Source organism: Pongo abelii, chromosome 15 (assembly GCF_028885655.2).
Source record: "Pongo abelii isolate AG06213 chromosome 15, NHGRI_mPonAbe1-v2.0_pri, whole genome shotgun sequence".
Taxonomy (NCBI): Eukaryota; Metazoa; Chordata; class Mammalia; order Primates; family Hominidae; genus Pongo; species Pongo abelii.
This window is the reverse complement of record NC_072000.2, coordinates 25527153-25547644: the sequence shown is the minus strand read 5'-3', so window position 1 is coordinate 25547644 and position 20492 is coordinate 25527153. Positions and strand designations below refer to the sequence as shown.

The window sequence follows — 20492 nt, the reverse complement described above, 5'->3', positions numbered from 1 at the left end:
AAGTGCAGAATTTTTTTTTCTTTTCTTTTTTTTTTTTTTTTTTGAGATGGAGTCTAACTCTGTCACCAGGATGGAGTGCAATGGTGCAATCTCGGCTCACTGTAATCTCCGCTCACTGCAATCTCTGTCTCCCAGGTTCAAGCAATTCCCCTGCCTCAGCCTCCCAAGTAGCTGGGACTACAGGCACGCACAACAACACCTGGCTAATTTTTTTGTATTTTAGTAGAGACAGGGTTTCACCATGTTTGCCAGGATGGTCTCAATCTCCTGACCTCATGATCCGCCCACCTCAGCCTCCCAAAGTGCTGGGATTACAGGCGTGAGCCACCACGCTCAGCCTTAAGTCCAGAATTTCTTTGTTAGTTTTCTGCCTTGATGATCTTCGTATCATAGTCAGTGGGGTGAAGTCCCCCACTATTTAAGCTCCTTTATAGCTCATATATCTGAATGTATTATTTACCCACGAGTTGGTTTGTAATGTCAAGAAAGAAAGCAGCTTTGTAGCCCAGATATGGCAGAGGTTGTGAATGCAAACTCCTCATCACACAATATGGAGCCTGAATATTTACCAGAAGAAATAGATGAGAACAAGAACTTGTTGATAAGAAAATCTTCCAGGAAGGCCAAGATATCTGTTTGGAGTTTCAAGCTTTTATTGATGACAGAGTTTGGGACATAAATATTGAGAACTGGGCTTTACATCAATGCCTCTCTCTGACTTATCTAAGAAGTACTATCTGATTGATGTAGGCTTCGATGACCTATCTGAATGGAGGACAAGCTGCCCTCCAGCTTTAACATTTCTTACGGTGATTCATTAATTTTTCATGTGCAAAGTGACTCTTATGGTGAAGTGAGAACTTGGCAGGGAAGAAAAATTCAGTGCCTTTACAAGAGTTCTGTGGATATAAGTGAAGACCACCTAAATGAAAAAAGCAAAGACAATTTATTCAGAGCTTGCTATACCGAAGGAATCAGCTACCATCCCTTGTGTTTGGCAGACTTAAAGGTAGGCAGAGGAGCAGGGAAGCTTTAGAGTGGAAGAAAACTAACAAAGCTTCAGTTGTGCCCTGGTTGGAGGCTCTTGCATGGGGAAGATATAAGCAGGCTAACCAAAAGTGAGGTATCCTATGTGATTGGTTAGATGTGCATATTTAGCTTTCTCTGGTCCTTCCTACGTCGAATAAACCTCAGAAAATTATGCCATGTGAGAGAAGCCATACACAAAGGCCACTACCTACTATATTATTCCATTTATACTAAATGTGCAGAATAGGAAAATCCATAGAGATTGAAAACAGGTTGGTGGCTGCCAGGGGCTGGGAGGAGTGTGGGCAAGGTAACCATTTAATGGACATGTGGTTTCCTTTTGAGCTTTTGAGATGTTAAAAAGTTTTTGAAACTACACAGAGATAAAAGCTGCACAACATTGTGAATACACTAAATAACACTTAATTGTTCACTTGAAAAGACTGAACTTCATGGCATGTAAATTAATTGAAATAAAACTATTATTTATATTAAAATTGATAAAAATCTAAAGATCAGAGAATTCATAGTTCAATTTCAGATTATTACATCAAGTTTTGTGTATTTAATTGCTTCTATGTGGAGACAGTGTCAATTTAGAAGTCCTCTTAATGCAAAAACATTCCTCAGTCTCAAGATAAAACATGCAGTTAGAGCCCCAACTATAGAGTTTGGGTATTGGTTGCAGGTGCCTGTTGTGCACTGTGCCTCACAGCACAGAGGTAGGTGGCTGAGTCACCAGGCTGAGAAGCTGCAATGGATAAAGTACTACGTCCTGATGATTTATCCAGTGAGGCATTAAGTCTTCCACTTGTTTGCTCTCTCTGACTTGACTGAATAAACAACAGAGATGTGAGACCTTTCCCAGGGTCCTGCCTAAACCACCGGAGGTTGTAAATAGCGCTATCAGTGAAACTGCAGTTGAGAACCAAGTTTTCTCCTTCTGGGACACTCAGAGCTCCAGGAATCTGTGTCACTTCCTGTTTGCTGCTCACCCCTGTTCAGAAAAAGAGCAATAGACTGGTTAGTGGCTAATGATTCCTTAGAAATTACTTTTAAATTTATTTTTTCAATTTCCACAGAAACTCCCAGTAAACCATACAGGCATAACAACTCCCTTTCCTTCTCCCTCTTTCCTGGGAGAAATGTCCTGGAGTCAGCCTACTCTTTGCTCATTTCCATTTCCCTCTAACTCACACTGCAGCTGCAGCCAAAGGATGAGCAGGCCCAAGAGGGTCTCCATTCCTTCTGTCACTTAGACTCACCGAGAACTGAAATCTTATGTCTGAAATATGGAGAATGGCTCACAAGATAAACGCTCTGCTTTGCTATCTCATCTGTTCAAACATTTCTACAGGAAACACAGAGTTGGCCCAGCCAATCTGAGACAAGTCTGTCTCTCTCTCTCTCCTCTCTCTCTGTCTCTCACACACACACATACACACACAGATCTGCAAAATGTGGGAGGTGGAAATGGAATGAAAGAAATGAAAACACTGCCACCTCAGGACCAAGCGCAGTACTGCTAGAGAAATGCTTCTTTCTCCTCCATTTTCACCTCCTCCTCCTTCTAAAGAAACAAAAATGTTTGAATATGAGATTTGTAGAATGCAGCCAAATCAGTGCATAGAGAGAAATATATATTCTTAAATGCTTATATTAGAAAAGAAAAAATATGTAAATATTTTCCATACTGTTACAGCAACTTTCTCCAGATTCCTATGACTGCTCTCTCTTCTTGCCACTTCAGTGCTTAAGGACTGGTTTCCCGTAACTTGCATTTTTGTGAAAAGGCCCTTTCTATCATCTCTTACTTGTCAAATTGCAAAAGGAGTTCAGAATCATACTATTAATATTCATTTTTGTTGATCATGTCAGGAAATGGATACTCTGATATTCTGATAGCTGAAATATAATTAATAAATGTCTACATATGTTATTTACATATTATTGAATGCAAAATTTCTATTTGACCAGGAATTTTTCTTAAGAAATACTCTTATAAATACACTTATAGCATTGTACATTGCATGCAATGGTTAAAAAAAGTGGAAAAAAATTTAAATATTCTTTCAATATAGATAGTCAATACATTATGGTAGCTCTGTATTGTGAGTTACTTACTACACTTGCAAAAAACTATAAGGTGGGTTAAATTTTCTGAGTTGCAAAATCTTCTCTCTCTTATTCAATTGAACAACAGCATTTTATATATAGTGTGATCCTATTTGTGATTTTTAAAAGTATGTTTATTGTGAGTTTGTATTTAAATGTATAGAAACAGTGGAACTGTGATGAAACTTAACAGTGATTAGGAACTTGTCAGAAGAAAATCAATGAAGTATCACTTTTTATTCTATATTGCCTAGATACTTAAACAATTACATATTAATTTACAAAGTGATTAGTCATAAAAATGGAACTCAGGTGCATAGAAAACTAGGGAAATGTTGAAATAAAAATATTAATATAATGATTTCATGTTAGCAAATTTTCAAAATTCATTTATTTTTCAATGCATGTGCTATAGTTGAAAAAATTGAGAGAGCCCAGATATTTCTCAGAAAAATAATGCTCAATTTATGAACTTGACACCAGACCTTTACCAAGAATGAAAATGTTAGATTGGAGAAAGAGCAATATCCAGGATCTTCTCTCTCCTTGTCTTTTCTTTATTGGTGCAGTTCTTGATTTCATGCACCTTTCCTTATTTTTCCCCTTTCCTTCTTCTCATTTCATTTTCTACCTCTTCCATTAATCTCACATTTTCTTGTGCAATTTCCTCTTTAAATGGAGCTTATCTCCCCTCTTCACCTGGGAGACAGGTGTGGTCCAATCTGCCCACAATGTAGTAACACATGGTGGTGCGTTTGAGGGTTATCTGGTGCAGGACCAGGGTACTAGACTTATCGTCCACAGGGATGGGCAGTGATATGGTTTGGATCTGTGTCCCCACCCAAATCTCATTTCAAATTGTAATCCCCAATGTTGGAGGTCGGGCCTGGTGGGAGGTGTCTGGATCATGGGGGTAAATTTTCCCTTTGGTGCTGTTCTTGTGACGGTGAGTGCGTTCTTGTGAGATCTGGTCATTTAAAAGTGTGTGGCTCTTTCCCTGTCCTCTCTCTCTTCCTCCTACTCCAGCCATGTGAAGTGCTGGCTCTGCCTTCACCTTCTGCCATGATTGAGAGTTTCCTGAGGCCTCCCCAGAAGCCAAACAGATGCCAACAACACGCTTCCTGTACAGCCTTCGGAACCTGAACAGCCAATGAAACCTCTTTCCTTTGCAAATTACCCAGTCTCAAGTATTTCTTTATAGCAATGAAAGAACAGACTAATACAGGCAGTGAAGCCATTTGATTGGTCACCTCATTCTTTAAACCTCCAATCAGATATTGTGAGCAATGGTTATCAAACTGTTGATACCAGATTGTGTCCTCATTTCCTCCAGTGGTAGAGTGGGAACAGGGTATATTCACTTCTTGTTTCAGCACTGCCCTACTCTTGTGGCTTTAACATTACACATAATCCCTGAGGAGAAAAACAAGATTATCCCCAGACCCTCAAATCAGGGCAGATTTTTAAGATCAAGGTATAAAGGGGCTTCAAAAAGTTTATAGAAATATGGAATTAAAAGGTAACAATTAAAAAATATAAACTTTATTTCTCAACATAAGCTCCAACAAATTTAAGACACTTTTTTAAGTGATGATATCAGCAATTTAGTCCATCCTTAAGAACTGAGGGTCCAGGAATTTAACCATGTCAATGCAGGGTTTTTTTTATATTAATTGAAGAAAAAATAAGTGCCCATTAAAGATTTTTTTAAGATTAGGAAACAAGAATAAATCAGAAGAAAGAAAGTCAGCATTGTGAGATGGAGGCCTAATGATTTCCCATTGAAACTCTCACAAAATTGCCCTTGTTTGGCAAGAGGAATGAGCAGGAACATTGTCGTGGTGAAGAACTCTCTGGTGAGCTTTTCCTGGGCATTTTTCTGCTAAAGCCTTGGCTAACTTTCTCAAAACACTCTAATGATAAGTAGATGTTGTCATTCTTCAGCTCTCCAGAAAGTCAACAAGCAACAAGCCTTGAGCAAAAAACAAACAAACAAACAAACAAACTAAAAAACCTGTTGCTACAGCCTTTGCTCTTGACCAGTCCACTTTTGCTTTGACTGGACCACTTCCACCTCTTGGCAGTCATTGCTTTGATTGAACTTTGTATTCAGTATTGTATTGGTGAATCTGTGTTCATTTTCTGTTAAAATCCTTTGAAGAAATGCTTTAGGGTCTTGATACCACTTGTTTAAAATTCCATTGAAATGTCTGCTTTTGTCTGCAGCTGATATGGGTGCAACAATTTTGGCACCCACTGAGTGGAAAGTTTGTTCAACTTTAATTTTCAAGTCAGAATTACGTAAGCTGAACCAGTTGAGGTGTCTATGGTGTTGGCTATTGTTTCTGCTGCTAATCATTAGTCCTCTTCAATCAGGGCATGAACAAGATGAATTTTTTCCTCTCAATCGATGTGTATGGTCTGCTGCTGCATGCTTCATTTTCAACATCATCTTGTCTCTTCTTAAAATGAGTTATTCATTTGTAAACTGCTAATTTTTTTGGGGAATTGCCCCCATAAACTTGTCAATGATTTCACCATTCTTCCACCCAACCTTTACCTTAAATTTGGTGCTTGTTTTTGCTTCAATATTGGCAGAATTCATGTTGCTCTGATAGGAGCTCTTTTCAAACCATTTTGTCCTTCATCCTTCTTAGTGCCTCAAATTAGATACTGTGCACAAGGTCATAACAAGTTAGTAGGAGTTTATTTTGATGCAAAAATTTAAAAATTATGCATAATTTCTTTGTAATATGCATTTTTCACGAATTTGTTGAAGACCCCTGGTATAGTACTGAGAAGTAATTTTATCTATGACTCCCATCCCCTAGAAAGAGCCAAATACGGCTAGGGTCATGTAGACTCACTAGTTAAGAGGCAGGACTCCCTGGATCTGTCTCTCAGTTTCCCTTGGGCTCAATAACACAGGAAATTCTATAGCAAAGAAAACTCTTCTGTGAGCTTTCGCTGAGGGTTATAAGCTAAAATTTGTCCCTCTAAAATTTATATGTTGAACTCCTAACCCCAAGTACTTCAGAATGTGACCTTATTTGGAGTTGGGTTCAAGATTACTTCTTGATTATAGAGGTATCTAAGTAAAATGAGGTGGGCTCTAATGCAATATAAAAGGAGAAATTTGGACACAGATATACACAGACGGAAGATGATATGAAGACACAGGGGTATGATGGCCATCTATAAACCAAGGAGAGAAGCCTGAAACAGATCCTCCTTTCCTGGATTCTGTTGGCATCTTGACTTCAGACATTGCCTCCAGAACCATGAGACAATAAGTTTCTGATTTTTAAGTCCTCAGCCTATGGCACAAACTAATATACTGGGTATGATGTAGCCCCTCACACCGAGGATGTGACCTTCTCAAGAACTAAACAGCTGTTATTTGATCGGTTGCCCTTAGCACCTTGGGTGAAGGAGAGTAAGACTGTGCGGGCAGCAGGTTCCTCTTCTGATTTCTTGGTTTAAAACACCATCCTTTCTTAGGCCTAAACTCTTACCCAGGAGTACAGTCCACTCTGTCATGAGCTTCTTTATATTCAGGAAAACCCCATCAAGGCTTATACCATCATAAGAAGATGGAGAAAGCCCATCTAAATAACAATAAAGAGCAAATGAGGCTCAGATGCAGAGAGTAATGTGTCCAAAGTGACCAGAAAAGTATAATCAGAACCTGATCAGGAAGCCATGTCTCCAGATGCCTGAAATGCCTCTAGATATCATCTATCTCTAGGAGAGCATTTATAGACTGCATATATTGGTACAAAGGAAACAAGAGACCTGGAGTCACACTCATCCTTACACCCCAGAAACCCTATCCCTGACCCACATTTCCCTATTCTCCGTGTGTATGTCTAGTGGTGACACACACTAAGAAATGAAATGCAGAGAAGAGAAAAGACAGAAGAAAGGAGGGGACTGTAAGAAGGAAGGAAGCAACCTAGAAGACCTTTTCTCATTATCTTCTCAAGTATATGTATGTAACTAACCTGCACATTGTGCACATGTACCCTAAAACTTAAAGTATAATAATAAAAAAAAGTTTAAGATAAATGAAATAGATTGAGAAAAAAAAGTGTCTTCCCCACCAAAAATATCTACTTTTCTCTATTTCAAAAACTTGAAAAAAATAGATCAATTCAACTTGAAAGCTGTATAGCTACTTCCTGTCTCTGTCTTTCTATATTGTCCTATTTTGTGTAGAAACAAAACTTTTCATAATGGATTGAGGCAAGGCCGGGAATTATTGAATGTTGGAAGCTATGCGCAGACTACTCTGCTTAGAACAAAGAGAATAAAACGTATCATTTTTCACAGTTTCTGCAATGACTTCACTACTGACTGTGAGCCAAACACTCTTTCCCCAACTGAACAGGCATCTTATTGACAGACACAGCAGCCCCCTCTTGTGACTAAATACATGAGTGCTTTCGTTCAGGTCCTGGGCAGGTCTTCCACCTGCTTTCGTAAAGTTACTTTACAGTTATGGAAAATAATCACTTAGATGTGCCTGTGATGTTACAGAAAGGACTTCACCAATTTTGGTCATTTGTGGTTTCAGAATGATCACCATGTGTGACAAGCCATTTTTGCAATATTAACAGTGGTTGCCTTTTTATATCATTATTTTTAACCACTTAATTTTTCCTCCATTCAGGCAGTTGGGTGATTCTCTGCTTATCACTTTCAGGAAAGGAGGCATAGCTGGAAACCAAAAATAAAGAAGTCTTTCCTACCTTCTTATTTCAAAACTTTCAGCTTTATAGGCAAATTAAGGAATCCAGCATAAACTGACTTATAGGAAATGATACAAAGATATAATGCAAGTCTGCCTCCCCGAGTCTATATAAACATTTTCTAGGTGGAGTGATAGGGAGAGGAAAGGATGCCAAAGAAAAGAGCATCAAAGAGGCTTAAGCGGGGGAGGAGCCAAGATGGCCGAATAGGAACAGCTCCGGTCTACAGCTCCCAGCGTGAGGGACGCAGAAGACAGTGATTTCTGCATTTCCATCTGATGTACCGTGTTCATCTCACTAGGGAGTGCCAGACAGTGGGCGCGGGTGAGTGGGTGAGCACACTGTGTGCCAGCCGAAGCAGGGGCGAGGCATTGCCTCACTCGGGAAGCGCAAGGGGTCAGGGAGTTCCCTTTCCAGGGGTGACAGACGGCACCTGGAAAATCGGGCCACTCTGACCCGAATACTGTCCTTTTCCAACGGGCTTAGGAAACGGTGCACCAGGAGATTATAGCCTGCACCTGGCTTAGAGGGTCCTACACCCATGGAGTCTCACTGATTGCTAGCACAGCAGTCTGAGATCAAACAGCACGGCGGCAGCGAGGCTGGGAGAGGGGCGCCTGCCATTGCCCAGGCTTGCTTAGGTAAACAAAGCAGCCCAGGAAGCTTGAACTGGGTGGAGCCCACCACAGCTCAAGGAGACCTGCCTGCCTCTGTAGGCTCCACCTCTGGGGGCAGGGCACAGAAAAACAAAAAGACAGCAGTAACCTCTGCAGACTTAAATGTCCCTGTCTGACAGCTTTGAGGAGAGCAGTGGTTCTCCCAGCACACAGCTGGAGATCTGAGAATGGGCTTACTGCCTCCTCAAGCGGGTCCCTGACCCCTGACCCCCAAGCAGCCTAACGGGGAGGCACCCCCCCAGCAGGGGCAGACTGACACCTCACATGACCGGCCAGGTACTCCAACAGACCTGCAGCTGAGGGTCCTGTCTGTTAGAAGGAAAACTAACAGAAAGGACATCCACACCAAAAACCCATCTGTACATCACCATCATCAAAGACCAAAAGTAGATAAAACCACAAAGATGGGGAAAAAACAGAGCAGAAAAACTGGAAACTCTAAAAAGCAGAGTGCCTCTCCTCCTCCAAAGGAACGCAGTTCCTCACCAGCAACGGAACAAAGCTGGATGGAGAATGACTTTGACAAGCTGAGAGAAGAAGGCTTCAGACGATCAAATTACTCCGAGCTACGGGAGGATATTCAAACCAAAGGCAAAGAAGTTGAAAACTTTCAAAAAAATTTAGAAGAATGTATAACTAGAACAACCAATACAGAGAAGTGCTTAAAGGAGCTGATGGAGCTGAAAACCAAGGCTCGAGAACTATGTGAAGAATGCAGAAGCCTCAGGAGCTGATGCGATCAAATGGAAGAAAGGGTATCACCCATGGAAGATGAAATGAATGAAATGAAGCGAGAAGGGAAGTTTAGAGAAAAAAAAATAAAAAGAAATGAGCAAAGCCTTCAAGAAATATGGGACTATGTGAAAAGACCAAATCTACGTCTGATTGGTGTACCTGAAAGTGACAGGGAGAACGGAACCAAGTTGGAAAACACTCTGCAGGATATTATCCAGGAGAACTTCCCCAATCTAGCAAGGCAGGCCAACATTCAGATTCAGGAAATACAGAGAATGCCACAAAGATAATCCTCGAGAAGAGCAACTCCAAGACACATAATTGTCAAATTCACCAAAGTTGAAATGAAGGAAAAAATGTTAAGGGCAGCCAGAGAGAAAGGTCGGGTTACCCTCAAAGGGAAGCCCATCAGACTAACAGCAGATCTCTCGGCAGAAACCCTACAAGCCAGAAGAGAGTGGGGGCCAATATTCAACATTCTTAAAGAAAAGAATTTTGAACCCAGAATTTCATATCCAGCCAAACTAAGCTTCATAAGTGAAGGAGAAATAAAATACTTTACAGACAAGCAAATGCTGACAGATTTTGTCACCACCAGGCCTGCCCTAAAAGAGCTCCTGAAGGAAGCGCTAAGCATGGAAAGGCACAACCGGTACCAGCCACTGCAAAATCATGCCAAAATGTAAAGACCATCGAGACTAGGAAGAGACTGCATCAACTAACGAGCAAAATAACCAGCTAACATCATAATGACAGGATCAGATGCACACATAACAATATTAACTTTAAATGTAAATGGACTAAATGCTCCAATTAAAAGACACAGACTGGCAAATTGGATAAAGACTCAAGACCCATCAGTGAGCTGTATTCAGGAAACCCATCTCACGTGCAGAGACACACATAGGCTCAAAATAAAAGGATGGAGGAAGATCTACCAAGCAAATGGAAAACAAAAAAAGGTGGGGGTTGCAATCCTAGTCTCTGATAAAACAGACTTTAAACGAACAAAGATCAAAAGAGACAAAGAAGGCCATTACATAATGGTAAAGGGATCAATTCAACAAGAAGAGCTAACTATCCTAAATATATATGCACCCAATACAGGAGCACCCAGATTAATAAAGCAAGTCCTGAGTGACCTACAAAGAGACTTAGACTCCCACTCAATAATAATGGGAGACTTTAACACCCCACTGTCAACATTAGACAGATCAACGAGACAGAAAGTCAACAATGATACCCAGGAATTGAACTCAGCTCTGCACCAAGCGGACCTAATAGACATCTACAGAACTCTCCACCCCAAATCAACAGAATATACATTTTTTTCAGCACCACACCACACCTATTCCAAAATTGACCACATACTTGGAAGTAAAGCTCTCCTCAGTAAATGTAAAAGAACAGAAATTATAACAAACTATCTCTCAGATCACAGTGCAATCAAGCTAGAACTCAGGATTAAGAATCTCACTCAAAACTGCTCAACTACATGGAAACTGAACAACCTGCTCCTGAATGACTACTGGGTACATCACGAAATGAAGGCAGAAATAAAGATGTTCTTTGAAACCAACGAGAACAAAGACACAACATACCAGAATCTCTGGGATGCATTCAAAGCAGTGTGTAGAGGGAAATTTATAGCACTAAATGCCCATGAGAGAAAGCAGGAAAGATCCAAAATTGACACCCTAACATCACAATCAAAAGAACTAGAAAAGCAAGAGCAAACACATTCAAAAGCTAGCAGAAGGCAAGAAATAACTAAAATCAGAGCAGAACTGAAGGAAATAGAGACACAAAAAACCCTTCAAAAAATTAATGAATCCAGGAGCTGGTTTTTTGAAAGGATCAACAAAATTGATACACCGCTAGCAAGACTAATAAAGAAAAAAAGAGAGAATCAAATAGATGCAATAAAAAATGATAAAGGGGATATCACCACCGATCCCACAGAAATACAAACTACCATCGGAGAATACTACAAACACCTCTACACAAATAAACTAGAAAATCTAGAAGAAATGGATAAATTCCTCAACACATACACCCTCCCAAGACTAAACCAGGAAGAAGTTGAATCTCTGAATAGACCAATAACAGGAGCTGAAATTGTGGCAATAATCAATAGCTTACCAACCAAAAAAAGTCCAGGACCAGATGGGTTCACAGCCAAATTCTACCAGAGGTACAAGGAGGAACTGGTACCATTCCTTCTGAAACTATTCCAATCAATAGAAAAAGAGGGAATCCTCCCTAACTCATTTTATGAGGCCACCATCATCCTGATACCAAAGCCGGGCAGAGATACAACCAAAAAAGAGAATTTTAGACCAATATCCTTGATGAACATTGATGCAAAAATCCTCAATAAAATACTGGCAAACAGAATCCAGCAGCACATCAAAAAGCTTATCCACCATGATCAAGTGGGCTTCATCCCTGGGATGCAAAGCTGGTTCAATATATGCAAATCAATAAATGTAATCCAGCATATAAACAGAACCAAAGACAAAAACCACATGATTATCTCAATAGATGCAGAAAAGCCCTTTGACAAAATTCAACAACCCTTCATGCTAAAAACTCTCAATAAATTAGGTATTGATGGGACATATCTAAAATAATAAGAGCTATCTATGACAAACCCACAGCCAATATCATACTGAATGGGCAAAAACTGGAAGCATTCCCTTTGAAAACTGGCACAAGACAGGGATGCCCTCTCTCAGCACTTCCATTCAACATAGTGTTGGAAGTTCTGGCCAGGGCAATTAGGCAGGAGAAGGAAATAAAGGGTATTCAATTAGGAAAAGAGGAAGTCAAATTGTCCCTGTTTGCAGACAACATGATTGTATATCTAGAAAACCCCATTGTCTCAGCCCAAAATCTCCTTAAGCTGATAAGCAACTTCAGCAAAGTCTCAGGATACAAAATCAACGTACAAAAATCGCAGGCATTCTTATACACCTATAACAGACAAACAGAGAGCCAAATCATGAGTGAACTCCTATTCACAATTGCTTCAAAGAGAATAAAATACCTAGGAATCCAACTTACAAGGGATGTGAAGGACATCTTCAAGGAGAACTAAAAACCACTGCTCAAGGAAATAAAAGAGGATACAAACAAATGGAAGAACATTCCATGCTCATGGGTAGGAAGAATCAATATTGTCAAAATGGCCATACTGCCCAAGGTAATTTATAGATTCAATGCCATCCCCATCAAGCTACCAATGACTTTCTTCACAGAATTGGAAAAAACTACTTTAAAGTTCATATGGAAGCAAAAAAGAGCCCGCATCGCCAAGTCAATCCTAAGCCAAAAGAACAAAGCTGGAGGCATCACACTACCTGACTTCAAACTATACTACAAGTCTACAGTAACCAAAACAGCATGGTACTGGTACCAAAACAGAGATATAGATCAATGGAACAGAACAGAGCCATCAGAAATAACGCCACATATCTACAACTATCTGATCTTTGACAAACCTGAGAAAAACAAGAAATGGGGAAAGGATTCCCTATTTAATAAATGGTGCTGGGAAAACTGGCTAGCCATATGGAGAAAGCTGAAATTGGATCCTTTCCTTACACCTTATACAAAAATTAATTCAAGATGGATTAAAGACTTAAACATTAGACCTAAAACCATAAAAACCCTAAAAGAAAATCTAGGCAATAGCATTCAGGACATAGGCATGGGCAAGGGCTTCATGTCTAAAACACCAAAAGCAATGGCAACAAAAGCCAAAATTGACAAACGGGATCTAATTAAACTCAAGAGCTTCTGCACAGCAAAAGAAACTACCATCAGAGTGAACAGGCAACCTACAAAATGGGAGAAAATTTTCGCAACCTACTCATCTGACAAAGGGCTAATATCCAGAATCTACAATGAACTCAAACAAATTTACAAGAAAAAAACAAACAACCCCATCAAAAAGTGGGCGAAGGACATGAACAGACACTTCTCAAAAGAGGACATTTATGCAGCCAAAAAACACATGAAAAAATGCTCATCATCACTGGCCATCAGAGAAATGCAAATCAAAACCACAATGAGATACCATCTCACACCAGTTAGAATGGCAATCATTCAAAAGTCAGGAAACAACAGGTGCTGGAGAGGATGTGGAGAAATAGGAACACTTTTACACTGTTGGTGGGACTGTAAACTAGTTCAACCATTGTGGAAGTCATTGTGGCGATTCCTCAGGGATCTAGAACTAGAAATTCCATTTGACCCAGCCATCCCATTACTGGGTATATACCCAAAGGACTATAAATCATGCTGCTATAAAGACACATGCACACGTATGTTTATTGCAGCACTATTCACAATAGCAAAGACTTGGAACCAACCCAAATGTCCAACAATGGTAGACTGGATTAAGAAAATGTGGCATATATACACCATGGAATACTAAGCAGCCATAAAAAATGATGAGTTCATGTCCTTTGTGGGGACATGGATGAAATTGGAAGTCATCATTCTCCGTAAACTATCGCAAGAACAAAAAACCAAACACTGCATATTCTCACTCATAGGTGGGAATTGAACAATGAGAACACATGGACACAGGAAGGGGAACATCACACTTCGGGGACTGTTGTGGGGTAGGGGGAGGAGGGAGGAATAGTATTGGGAGATATACCTAATGCTAGATGACGAGTTAGTGGGTGCAGTGCACCAGCATGGCACATGTATATATATGTAACTAACCTGCACATTGCGCACATGTACCATAAAACCTAAAGTATAATAATAATTTAAAAAAAAAAAGTTAAAAAAAAAAAAGAGGATTAACCATGGTCGGCTCCTTCAGAGGGGCCCTAGTCCTTATGCCCTTGAAGAGGTCTAAGAAAAAAAACTGTAAACCTCTGGGCCACTTTCAGTGGTTAAATAAACCTCAGGGCAGTTCTGTTTAACACTCCAGTCTTTACCTTTCCTCTGCTCTCCACACTTCAGGCCTGATCCCGAGCTACAGTGAGGTGGACATGGCCTACTTCGTTCTCTTCTTCCCTCCTTTTTCTTTGATTTTAACTTCTCGGGATTAAGGTGAAAGAAAAAGATTAAGGGGATGAAGCAACAAAACTGTTCTTACTTAACCACTGTGCACCTCTAGTGTTGTTACTTCCCTGGCCGACCACTGATGCCTGTGTGTGGTGAGTGTCCCCATGAGAGAGCACCCAGGGGACCTCAGGGACTCCTCAAGGGAGGTGTCTCCCTTTCCTGTCAGCCCCTCCTTCAGGAGAACCCTCCACAGCCCCTTACTTTCTCCTCTGGGTGAAGCTCTGGCAGGACAGCTCAGCCCTGGCACCTCAGAGGCGGCACCTGCCCACAGAATACACGTGCCTCCTCACCATGCCCAGTGCAGAAACCCAGGCAGGCCATGGCTGCCCCTCTCCACTCCACCATCTCTCTCCAGTTTCCTTGTCTTCTGCTTAAGTAGATGTAAACATAGGTCAAAATCTGCTTCAGAACAAAGACGAAAATGTCATACAATGTTCCTTTTTTATGCAGCAGATCTCTGTCTTTGGAAGTAATTATTTTGGAGTATTGATCCCTCAAGTGGCTTGTGGGAAAAGGGGAATACTCTGATGATATTCTCTTCTTGACTCCTCCCATCCCTCGCTACCTCCTTACACCAGCTAAGAGGTGAGAATTGGAGGTTGCAAAGCCTGTTCAGTTGCTGCTTCTTAACTCTACAGAGAATGTCCAACTGCGGGCCATTCTTTTTTTAATTTTTTTTATTTAAAAAAATTTTTGAGAAGTGCAGCTGTGCTTAAAATGTGAGCCATTCTTAATGAAAAATAGTGGATGCCTAATGACTCTTGGTTCCTAGCTTTGGGTCCTATTTGCCAAATTCATAACAGAAAATGTCCCACAATATATCCTATTGATCTCATGGGAAAAAGAAGTCTGTTTGATTCCATAGCAAATTCTCCAAAAGACAAAATAAATATATATTCCAATAATTAGATGTCATATAACATATAAATAAATATAAATATGTAATGTATAACATATAGATTATAAATATATAAATATAAATAGACATATTTGTATTCCAGTAATATTAGGAATATAATATTAGATGAGCTTTGGGGACAAAATTCAATTACAGTCCTCATACCAACCAAACTCATCATGGATTCAGGAAAAGGAAAGCCTGGCTATGAGGATGCAGCAGAAGATAACCATGCTCATTAAACAATAATGAGCATTAGCATGTTCTATACTGGAATTATTATGAGCATGTTAAAGGCGGAGTTTGGAGCACTATTTGCTATATTCTGTAATAAACAGCTTTAGCGGTATTGCAACCAACTTTCTTTAATAGAAAGTTAAAATGTTGTAAAGAATCCAGAGAGAGTAAAAAGAGTAAATAAAATAATTAGATAAAATGTGTCTAAATTTTAGAACATTGAAGGAAACACTAAGATAATTGGCTTATGGCCTTTAAAATATATAGACGTTTTATTTTTTAATTGACAATAAAGAATGAAAAAGCTTTAATTCATAGTGGAGAATCTCATATATTGTTTTAGCCTATTTTCTTCTTGGAAAGTCTGCAACTAAAACGCTTGTCTATCCCCTAATCTCTCTGCTGCTTTTGAAATCATAAATAAATTTCTTTCTGTTGTTGAAACAAAAATCATTGCCTTCTTTATCATCAAAACAAAGTATCTTCTACTAATTATGATAGGATATAGTTTAATCAGAATAGGCATAACCCACATTAAGGCATTCCCAGGTGTGTTTCCTGGTTCCCTAAGCCCTGTTATCTAAGTTATCACAAAGTCACCTGCATGTCTATTCATCCATCCTCCTGAAATGCAGTACTCTCCCAACTGCAGTGTTTTTCAAAGTAAGATCTCCAGATCTAATGATCAAAATCATTAGACAACTCACTATAAAAAGCAGACTCCTGACCCTGTGTCAGACCTATAGAATCAGAATCTATGGAAATAAAGCATTTTTAAAATAAACTCTTCATGTGATTCTTAAATGTACAGTAAAATTAGAGAAGTGCTGTCTAGTTGGTTAACTCTGGAGTTTCATGTATTTTTCTTCATCTTATTTTATGATACCTGCAGCATTTACTTTATCTCAGAAATGCTTTCATCTCAAAACTTATGTAAGCCTCAGTTTCCCAATCTGAGAAATGGGTTAATATTACTTCATAGTTTTTGTGACGATAAAGATGATGATGAGAATGACAAAATTGGTACCAGGTAAAGCATGAATCCTTCGGTGATTTTTGTATTGCTTCACCTGAATACATTGGGCAAACTGTAAGGCTGTAAACCCAAAGGGTTAAATACAACAAAACCAGATGACGTGGGTAAAATAACACTTGTGCCTCTCTTCCTAAATCAGGAAGCTTCTACTTCTGCTCCCTTGTTTCTAGGCCTCCCTGCATTTCTTCTCCACAAAGCGGGGGTGGAAAGAGCTGATTCTGTTGTTTAGAGTCCATTTATAAGTAGGGCATTAGTCATTACTTTGACTCAATAGCTAGAACTCCATAAACCACTCGCTCACTTTATATCTCTTACAGTTTTAAGTTCCTGCCTCCCTGGGATGATAAGCAGATCTAAATAGAGTGGCCAGCTCTTCCACTAAGTCTGCCCAATAAGGAAGGAAAGGAAAATAAATAAGATACAAAGATTATAACGCAAGAAACAAATTTTTCTTCGTTTGCAGGTGGCATGATTGTGGACTTAGAGAATCCAGAATAATGTATGACCAAATGATTAAAATTAGTAAGTGTAGCAAGTTCAATGAATATAAGGTCAATATGTAAAAACCAATTGTATTTCTATACACCAGCAACAATTAGAAAATAAAATTTCAAAATCTGCATGAAATGTCTATACATGGAAGTAAATCTGATACAGGATGTGCAAATCACTACATTGAGAACTAAAATCATTGCTTAAGACATTAGATGACCTTAGCAGGTAGACAGTCTATGTTTTTGACACAATGACTCAATATTTTTGAGGTAGCAATTCTCCTCAAAGTTATCTATAAGCTTAATGCAATACCAATCAAAACTGCAAGGGAAATTTTGTAGATTTGAAAATGATTTAGAATTTGGAAACTAATTCTAAAATTTGTATGGATTCAGAAAGGACATAGAATGGATAAAATAATAAGGGGAAGAACACAAATGAAGAAAAAACACTGATGAGTTTCAAATTCTATTCTAAAGCTATATTAATAAGCACATTATGAGATAGCTGGGAGGCTGAACTAACAGATGAAACAAAATAGAGTGCAGAAATAGAGCTATACATGTAGGATCACTTGATTTATGACTCAAACACCACTGCAATTTAATGGGGGAAAGGAAGATCTTTTCATTAAATGGTCATGGGGCAATAGGAACCTTGACACCTTTTGCATAGCATCATGAAAATTGATTTGAGGTGGAAAATGGACCTACATGAAAAAAAGTGTGTCTGTTACTTGAAGTAGGGAAAGATTTCTCAATAGGGCACAAAAACTACTAACCAATAAAGAAAAATAAATAGTTATTTGGACTTTATCAAAACTAGGAATTTCTGTATCTCAAAGAAAATCATTATGAAAGTGAGGAGTCAAGTAATGGATTAGTAGAGAATTCACAATAGATGGTTTTGACAGGGGCTTATAGCCAGAATCTATGAAGAATGCCTACATGTGAACAATAAACAAACAAATAAGCAAACGACTTGAACAGGTACTAGACAGAAAGGAATATCCAGATGGACAATGAACATAAGAAAAGGTGCTCAGCATCATTATTCTTCAGGAAAAGCAAATTAAAACCACAATTTTATGAGATACCACTGCATGTCACCATAATGGCTTAAATTAAAAAACAAACAAAAAGAAACCTGATACCATTTTTTGGTGAAGACATGGAGTAACTAAAACTCCCCAACATTGTTCATAAGAGCATACAACTTCAGAACCTTTCGAAATACATTTGATAATAACCACTAAAGCTAAATATATGCCTATTTTATGGCCTAGTTAAGTCCATTCAAGTCCATTCCAGTGGAATTACCCAAGAATAGTGAGTTTATATGCCCACCAAATAAAATTTAAATAAATGTTTATAGCAACATTTTCCATGATGGCACAAAACTGTAAACAATTTAAAAAACCCAAATGTCTATTTCAAGAAGAATGGAAAAATAAATTATTACAGATTGATACAGGGGAATTTTACATATAAACTTAAAAATAACGTGCATACAGCAATATTAATAAATTTCAAAAATATGATATTGAGAGAAGAAATTGAGACAGTAGAATATAGGCTGTACAATATAATTCCAGTCACACAAAGTGTAAGACCAAATGATGAAAGGCAGAATCATGGTTACTCCAGGTGGAGAGTGGGGGAAGGGCCGTTGAATTGGAAGGGGCATGTGGAAATCTTCTGGAGTAATGGAACATTTCAATATGTAGGTCTGGATGGTGTTACCCAGATACAAAGAAGTGTAAAATTCCATTGAGCTGTAAGCTAAAATTTTATTCACCTTATTATGTGTTGTACCTCAATTTCAAAAAGAAAGAGAAGAAAGCGAACAAACAGCATTTTTAAATGTTCAGATAAATGTGAGTACCACCACCTGAGAATGGGGAGACCTGACTGGGGTGTCAGACAGTGCTGTTGGGTTTTGTAAATGTATGTGAGTATTATTTTGATTAAAGTAACATTTATTTTAATGAGAAGGGAGGAAAGACTGCTGAAAATCTTAGACAAGATGTGTACTGAAAAATATCTGATAGCCTTATCAATACCAAAACTGCTAAAGTGAGAACTTCCCTTGGAGTGATGCTAACAGGGGCTGAATGAAACTGAAGAATGGAAATTAAGAGAATGAGTCCAGACAATTCTTTCAAGTAATTTGATGTTGAAGGGATGAGAAATATAGAGATGTGGCTGGTGGAGATGTGGGTTTCAAGAAGACTATATTAAAATGAAAAAGATTTACTTATATTAATGTGACCAGATTATTGTGAGACAACACAGACACATACACACATTTTTTTTTTTTTCGGCAGGGAGTGTATGCACCTGTGCAGTCTTTTTCCAAGTGGTCCACAACTGGAAACCAGGACTCTTCATATTACATCTGGCCCTTCTGAATTTATGTGAGGGAAGTTCTGGGATGTTATTAAGAGTAGAATGACCCATTAACATGCACAAGGGACTGTCTAGGATGCCTGGACAGAATGAACAGTAGTCCGTGCCCTCTGACTTTGTCTCATGACTTCATTCTCCAAAGGACCATTTGGAAAAAGGTCCTGGGCATTAAATAAATACTCCTTCAAGAGGAAGAACAGCAGAGATGCTTCTGCCATCATTTCAGATCCCTAGCTGCAGGGTTTTGATACAAGTTGCAGGTGCCTGGGGAACACTGTGCCTGCACAGCACAGAGATAAGTGGCTGAGTCTTCAGATTTAGGGGCTGTGATGTGCAGAAAGCTTTCCTTCTTTGTTAATGTGGCTTTTAGCCTTTTTTTTCTCCTTTTCTTCCCCAGCTGAATACAGGATGAAGAGTAATTCAGGGCCTTTCCCAGGATCTTGCCTATACCAGAACAGCCCTCTTAAACCGCTGACTGTGTAACTGCAGTTGAGACTGCTACTCTCTCCCTCCTGGAGTCTCAGGGCCTCAGGACTCTTCTCCTGGTCTTCTCCACTCAACCCTGTTCAGGAAAGCAAAATCAGAAATTATACAAAGCTTTTAGTTTAGCAGCTTTGAAAAATTCCAACAGGAAAACTGAATGAGCTGAGATTAAATCTTCATCTCTCTTCCTCAGCTTTGCATGAATGGTTCTCATTTCTTAACCTCCAACTTACAGCCAAGCTGAAGCCACAAGACTGTGAATGCACACTCCAACATTTTCTCCATGCTGGTATCTCAGCCTAGAGACAAATTACGATAATTCCAACCTTCTTTTCTCAGAGGCGCTACTTCTGTATCTTAGTTCATATTCTCTAATGCAGGAAAGAGCCTTTCTGTTGGCTGCTCAACCAATCAAATGCAAGTCCTCTAGTAATTTTCATGCTTTTGAAATTAAAGGCAGTTGCAGAATGAGAGTAAATTGAGCTACTGCTACGTCATGGCCACAGTACTGTCCCACAGTACCCATTTCATGCCACCTAC

General features: G+C 39.2%; 1 pseudogene; it reads right to left on the bottom strand.

The window, feature by feature from the left end:
- Positions 1-1691: 1691 nt before the first annotated feature.
- On the bottom strand, positions 1692-20237 carry LOC134760142 (uncharacterized; annotated as a pseudogene).
- Positions 20238-20492: the final 255 nt, after the last annotated feature.